Raw genomic sequence first — 7392 nt, 5'->3', positions numbered from 1 at the left:
CCACCCTCCACCAGGATAACCCTTCTCATCTACCAAGTCCCTTCAGAAAATATCTTCCATTGTCCAACCCATGATCTGATAGTTTGTATCTTAAGCTTTCTTGGCTTCTGTGATTCCAAAAACGTTGACTGCTGACATTTTTCTTTTGACCAGTGTCTCTTTAGTTGTGCTGTCTCCAAGGGAAGGTGATGTGTCCTGTAGAACTTCTGTGTAGATTATGTTTCCCCTTCTGCGGCCCGAGGGCCCACCGGAAATCTCGGGTACCTGTGAAAAACGCTTGTCCATTTTAGGCACCTCCCTACTTCATGATTTTCTAAAAGTTTTGGGAAGTTAAGCATAATTTTTAAAAGTTTGATAGTATTTCTGATAACAACATCTGAACCTGAATATTGGCATGAGGTAAAAAAAAAAAGTAAAAATTGAAATTTTTAAAATGGATATAAGTCTACTCATATTTTAGATTTATTCTGGTCATAAAAATGTAATATATTTCAACTACTAAACTTTTCATGAGTAATAGTTTTATTTCATTCATGGTTTTTTAAGTCTTTTACATTTGTAACACATATATTGTTAAAGATGTTTTCAGAACTAATTTGACATTTATGTGGGATCTCTAGTGGCCTAGTGGTAAGGAATTACAATGCCAATCCAAAGGTAGATAGTTTGAATCTCCTAGCTTCTCTGTGAGAGAAAGATGCACAATTTGCAGCATTTGAAAATCCACTGGAGAGTCAGCTATGAGCCAGTTCTGACTTGTCAACAATGAGGAAAGGCTCTACTATTTATGTTTCTAATAGAAACTGAAAAGAAGTTAATCTGTACTGTTTTCATAAAATTGTGCTCCCTAGCTGTTCTGATTTGAGGGAATCTTATCATTTCACTTTATTCTTCAAAGTATTGACTACTCTGGCAGGCACTATGTAACAATAAGGACTACTAAGTTAAGCACAAATATCTCTGAGGATGGACAATGGATAGTACCCTTGAATTAATAAAACCAAAGTTAAACAGTCTGTGGTACCAAATTAGTCCTTAAATCAGGTCTTTATCTTTTGCAAAATCTTCTCTCATCTGAAGTAAAAGTTAACATTCTAGATGATAATTCGCCAGACCTGGGTATTTGAATATCAATAATTCATAAAACAACTGATCAAGTTAATTATTTCCTATTTTATTTCCTCTGCTCCTTTCAGGCACCTGATTTCTACACTAGCTATTTTTATTATTAGCGACAGATAAACAAAACTCTGTGTAGCCTCACACATGAGAGCAATCCCTTTTGTCTTAAGGCCAATGATTGGAGAGAAGCAAGAAGAAAAACTGCACAGTATTTTTTCTGCTTTATCCTCACATGGCTACGTTGGATTTTTCCTGCCTCAGGCCAGTCTCACCATCATCAAACAACTTCAAAAGGCCTGCCACCTCAGGAGCATCGCAATTTCCTATCTTAGTATTCAAGCATTTTAAGATGGAACTTTGGAAAAGAAGACCATTAAAACATGAAAGTTTTAAGTTTAAAGTTTTTAATCTTAATTTGGATATTAAAAACATTAAGGAAAATCTTATCTTGGGTTAACATATATTTTAACTCATCCTAGATATACTCAACCACTGCTGATACTCGAACAACATGCTTTAAACTGTCTAATTCTCTAAATATTCCTTTTTTTCAGATGACATTGACAAAAAAAAAAAAAAGAATATGGAAAGTCAAAAGCATATTTTATGTTAAGACCATTTCTCATTTATCAAGATGGTTAGGGTCCAAAGAGCTGGTCATTGTTTGAAAAGGAAAGGTATAAAATGGGTAATATGTCATTTTTAAACAGTTCTTTCTTTTATCTGTTGACAGCAGTCCAGAATAAGAGGTATATTGTAAAAAGGACTGGAGGAGAGAGAAAGGGGTGGGAGAAAGGTAACTGTGCAACAATGAATATTAAAAAAATAAAGGAAAGTGAACTGGGGGAAAAGGAAGGGAGAAAATGTAGACCAAAGGATGAATTAAAACACAACTTTTCTGTAAACTTTTATTAAAATCATTATTAAAATAAAAAAAATTTTAAAAATTTAGGAAATAATATGGAAGATAACCACATCAGATTACAAAATGGAAGATGACTACACGACTCACAACTGCCAAGCCACTGAGAATTATATCGCTCAGCTAAGTTGACACATAAAATTTACTATTACTGTTGGAATAAATCTAACCATGTACCTTAGTGTTGCTGCCAAGTGTATATTGTTATTTGTGCAAAATAGTGATTTGGTAGGTTTTGTTCAAAATTGTTGATAGCTTAATGGTAAGGAGTTCTAGTACCAACCCAGAGGAACACAGAATTCACCAGGTGCTCTGTCAGAAAAAGAGACTGTCTGCTCTGTGTGATATACTGCTTTTAAAAATCCCACTGAAGGATCAGCTGTGAGTTGGTTCCTACACAAATGTATACAAAAACAACAATTGTTATACATGTGAAGTGTAAGCTAACAAAGTAGTCTACATGAGGAGTTTGTCATTATGTTGAGTGCCATTGAGTCAAGTGACCCGATGAGCAACATATCTGAACCCTGTCCTATCCTGTGCCATCCCCACAATCTCTGACACACTCAGCTCATTGCTGCAGTTGCTATGTCAATCTATCTGGTTGAAGGTCTTCCTCTCCTTTGCCGTCCCTCTATCTTTCCAAGCATGACGGCCCTGTCCAAGGAATAATCTCTCTTAGCAATATGCCCAAAGTACATTAGATAAAGCTTCATCATCTTTGTCTCCAAAGAACACTTTGGCTGCTCCTTCTCCGAGATATATTTGTTCTTTTGGCAGTTCATGGGATATTCAACACTCTTCTCCAACACCACAGGTTAAAGGCATCAATTCTTGATTTTTCACCCTTATTCAATGTCCAGCTCTTGGATGCATAGCAAGTGACTAAAAAGACCATTGCCTGAATCAGGTGCACTATCAACCTCAAACTTACATCATTGTTCCTCAATAATTTGGGAAGATTCCTGACTGCAGATTTTCCCAGTGCAATACATCTCCTGATTGCTGGTAGAAAGGGTATTGATTGTCTAAGTAAGATGAAGTCATTAACAGTTTCAAACTTTTCTTCATCTATCATGATGTTGCCTATAGGTCCAGTGGTGAGGACTTCTGTTTTCTTGACACTGAGATGCAATACATATTGAAGGATATAGTGTTTAAATTTTTGCAGCAAGTGCTCCAAGTCCTCCTCATTTTCAGCAAGCAAGGTTATGTCATCTGCATTACGAAGGTTGTTAATGAATTTTCCTCCAATCCTGATGCCATATTCTTCTTCATCAACTGCAGCTTCTCAAATATTTTGCTCAGAATAAAGATTAAATAGGTATGGAGAAAGGATACAACCTGGACACATATCTTTCCTAATTTTAAACATACAGTGTTCCTTCGGCCTGTTGGCACAATAGCCACTTGGTCTAGGTATCAGTTTCACATGAGCACAAGTAAATATTCTGGAATTCCCATCCTTCTCAATGTTAGCCATAGTTTGTCAGTATCCACACAAATTCCTTTGCATAGTTAATAAAATACACTTTCTTCTGGTATTTTTTACTTTTAGTCAGGATCAATCTGACATCAGCAATGATATCCCTGGTATCATGAACTCTTCTAAATCCAGCTTGAACTTCTGGCACTTCCCTGTCTATATACTGTTCTAAACATTTTTTAATGATGTTCATCAGTATTTTACTTGCATGTGATATTATTAATATTGTTCAATTATTTCCACATTCTGTTGGATTAACTTCCTTGTGAATAGGAAAAAACATGGATCTCTTTGAGTCAACCAGGCAGCCAACACTGTCTGACACCGGTGAGTCAAAAGCCAGAGAAGTCATTCAAGTTGAACAGGTTTTAGTGGAACTTTCAGATAAAGACAGACTAGGAAACAGAATTGGCCATGCACTTCTGAAATCACAGGCCTCTGAAAACCCCATAAACAATAAAGAAACATGGATACAGTATTAGAGGCCGAGCCCACGTGGGACTTCAGTCAAAATGAGGAGAAACAGCTGTACACATTCTTTAAAAGCTGGAACATTGAATGTACAGAATATAAGTGTTGCAAAAGTAGAAGTTATAAAAAATGAAATGGAATGGATCCTCAACATTCTAGGCACTACTGAGATGACATGGGCTGGTTTGGGCAATTTTGAACTAGAAAATCACATGTTATACTATGCTAGGAATGAAAAAGAGTAAGAGTAGTATTGCATTTATAGTTAAAAAAGAAAATTTCACGTTCTATCCTAAAGTACAATGTTGTTAGTAATAGAATTATTATCCATATGCATACAAGGAACGTCGGTTAATACAGCTATTATCCAAATATATGCTCCAAAAGCTAAAGCCAGAGAGAAGAAAACTGAAGATTTTTATCAAATTTTGCAGTCCAAAATGACCAAACATGCGATTGACCAAAGATGCATTAATGATAATTGGTGATTGAAACCCAAAAGTTGGAAACATGAAGACTAGGTATATTATATTTGATTTATTTTATATGTGTTTTTACTAAAATATTTTCAGAGATCTCTTATCGAAATGTGCACTAGAGGAGAGGTATGTTACCAAAATAATGATTTTACACTAACATCTCTTGCTGATTTTCAAAACAGCAGTAGGCAAAAAGAAAGCTCCTAGACTGTCATGGATTGAATTGTGAAGTCACAGTTTATTTACAAATTACAGCCCTTGGAAAAAGACTTCAAGCCAGGAAAAGTGGGGGATCAGAGGAAGAGAGGACGACCTTAGAAACAGGGATTTATACAGTGACTGTAACAACGGGCTAGAACATATCAGAGATGATGAGGATAGCACGGGAAAGTGCAGAGTGTATAGCTGTTGTTTATAGTGTTACTATGTGTTAAGTTGACCCAATGGCACCTAAAATCAACCCATGGTACCTGTGAAAGTAATCTTGTTTAGAAACAGGTTCTTTAAAGATGTTATCAGTTAACACAAACTCATATTTGATTAGTTGTTTTGCTATGCATATTTTATTAATTGTGGTCAACTTGACTATGACTCATAATAATTCTATGAACAACAGCCCAAAAGACTATTTCTGCCACAAACAAGGCATTGTAGCAGGACCCAAGTCAATCCATCAAGCTGACCTTCTACATTTTCCAGGATAATATCTTTGGTCCTAAAAAGCAGGACCGACCATTCACTTCTGAAATCACAAGTGTTTGAAAACCAATATTTGATTAAGCCGGATCCTAACTGGTGTCTTTATAAAATAGAGATAGAAAAATAGAGAAGGGATAGCCACCTGAAGATACATCTACACCTTATGAAATATCTCCAAGTACCAGAAAGAAGTTGAGTTATGGGATGACATAAAAGATGTCATCCAGGAAGAGAGCAAAGGTTGTTACAAAGACAGATGTGGGAGAAAAGATCAAATGGGATGGCAGAAGAGATTCTGAAAAACTTCACTAAGGTTTTGGAAAGGCCAAAGAAGAGAAATACAGAAGTAAGAGAAAGAAGATTTCAAAGGGCTGTTCAAGAAGAAAACAAAGTATCATGTTAAGAAAAGATCTAGAGTTGAAGAATAAAAAAGGGAAGAAATAGCTTAACATTCCTCAAGTTGAAAGAAATGAAAAACAAATTCAAGCTTTGAGTTGTAATACTGACCGATGCCATCGACAAAATCTTGCATGATCATAGAACCATCAAAAGAATATGGAAAGAATACACAGTGTCAATATATCAAAAAGAATTGACTGACATTTCAGGAAGCAATATATGAACAACAGCCAGCGACAATGAAGAAAGTTCAAGCTATACTGAAGGCATTAGCAAAAAATAAAACCCCATGAATTGATAGGAAACCAAGTGACATGTTTCAACTCTCAGATGTGCTCACCAGTTTATTTAGAGGACAACTACTTGGCCAACTGACTGGGAAAAAAAATCCATATTCATTCTCATTTCGAAGAAATATGATCCAACAGTACATGGAAATTATCAAACAGTATCAATACTATCAAATGAAAGCAAAGTATTACTGAAGATAATAAAAAAATGGCTGGAATAGTAGATTGACAGCACTCCCAAAACTTCAGGCTGAGTGTAGAAGAGGCCACCACATCAGAGACATCATTATTAATGTTCAGAAAATACCAGAATGTCTATTTGTTAATGTCTATTTATTCCTTACGCAAAGGCATTTGACTATGTGGATCATAATAAATTAAGGGTAATATTCAGAAGAATAGTAACCCCAAAACATCCCAGTACGCTGATATGAAACCTATACCTGGATCAAGAGGTTGTTGTCTGAACAGAGCAAGGGAACACTACATGGTGGGTGTCAAAGTTGCATTCTTTCTATATACCTAGTAACTCTGCATGCTGCCTTAATCATTTGAGAATTTGGATTCTATGAAGAATATGGAATCAATATTGAGGGAAGACTCATCAACAACCTGCATTATGCAAAAGGCACAGTACTGCTGAAAGTGAGAAGGACTTGAAACACTTGTTACAGAAGATTAAAGATTACAGACTTCAATATGGATTGCATCTCAACATCAATAAGACAAATATATTCATCACTTTACTGATGATATCATGATAGATAAAGACTGAAGTTGCCAATGATTTCATGCTACTTAGATGCACAATCAATAACCTTGGTACTAACAGGAGATTAGGATATACATATTGCACTGAGGAAGTCGGCTATCAGAGACTTCTCCAAGATACTGAAGAGCAATGATATCAGTTTAAAGACTAAAGAGTGCCTGATTCAGGCCACGGACTTTTCAATCACTTGCTATTCATCTGAGAGCTGCAGAATGAATAAAGATGACAGAAGAATAATTGATGTCTTTACGTTACTGTGTTTAAGAAGAGAAGTGAATATGCCACAGACTTTCAAAAGAACAGACAGATAGGTCTTGGAGGAAGTGCAAATTCTTTGTAGACAAGGATGGTAAAGCTTCATCTCATATATTTGGGTGTGTTGCTGGGAGAGACTATTTCTTGCAGAGGATATCATGGAGAGTTGGAGAATTACCAAAAGAGAGAAAAACTCTCAGTGAGATGGATTGTCACACTGACGACAGCAATGTACTTAAATGTGTCCAAGATGAGTACAGTACAAGATAGGACAGGATTCAGATCAGAGGGCCACTATGACTCATACTCAATCCAAAAACACCTAACAACAGCAACCAGAAGCTGAAAAATAAAACAGGGAATTCCTCTAGGTCATTTGAAGAAGGCATAAACCTGTTAATACTGAATTTTGGCCTCTAAGCTCCATAACTGTGATACAATAAGTCTGTTTTCTGCCAAACCACTTTTTTTGTAGTAATTTTTCTGGAAGTCTTGGA

This window comes from Elephantulus edwardii, unplaced genomic scaffold, assembly GCF_000299155.1.
Source record: "Elephantulus edwardii isolate Elephantulus edwardi_28Jun2011 unplaced genomic scaffold, EleEdw1.0 scaffold00008, whole genome shotgun sequence".
In the NCBI taxonomy this organism is placed as follows: Eukaryota; Metazoa; Chordata; class Mammalia; order Macroscelidea; family Macroscelididae; genus Elephantulus; species Elephantulus edwardii.
This window is presented reverse-complemented; position numbering follows the sequence as displayed.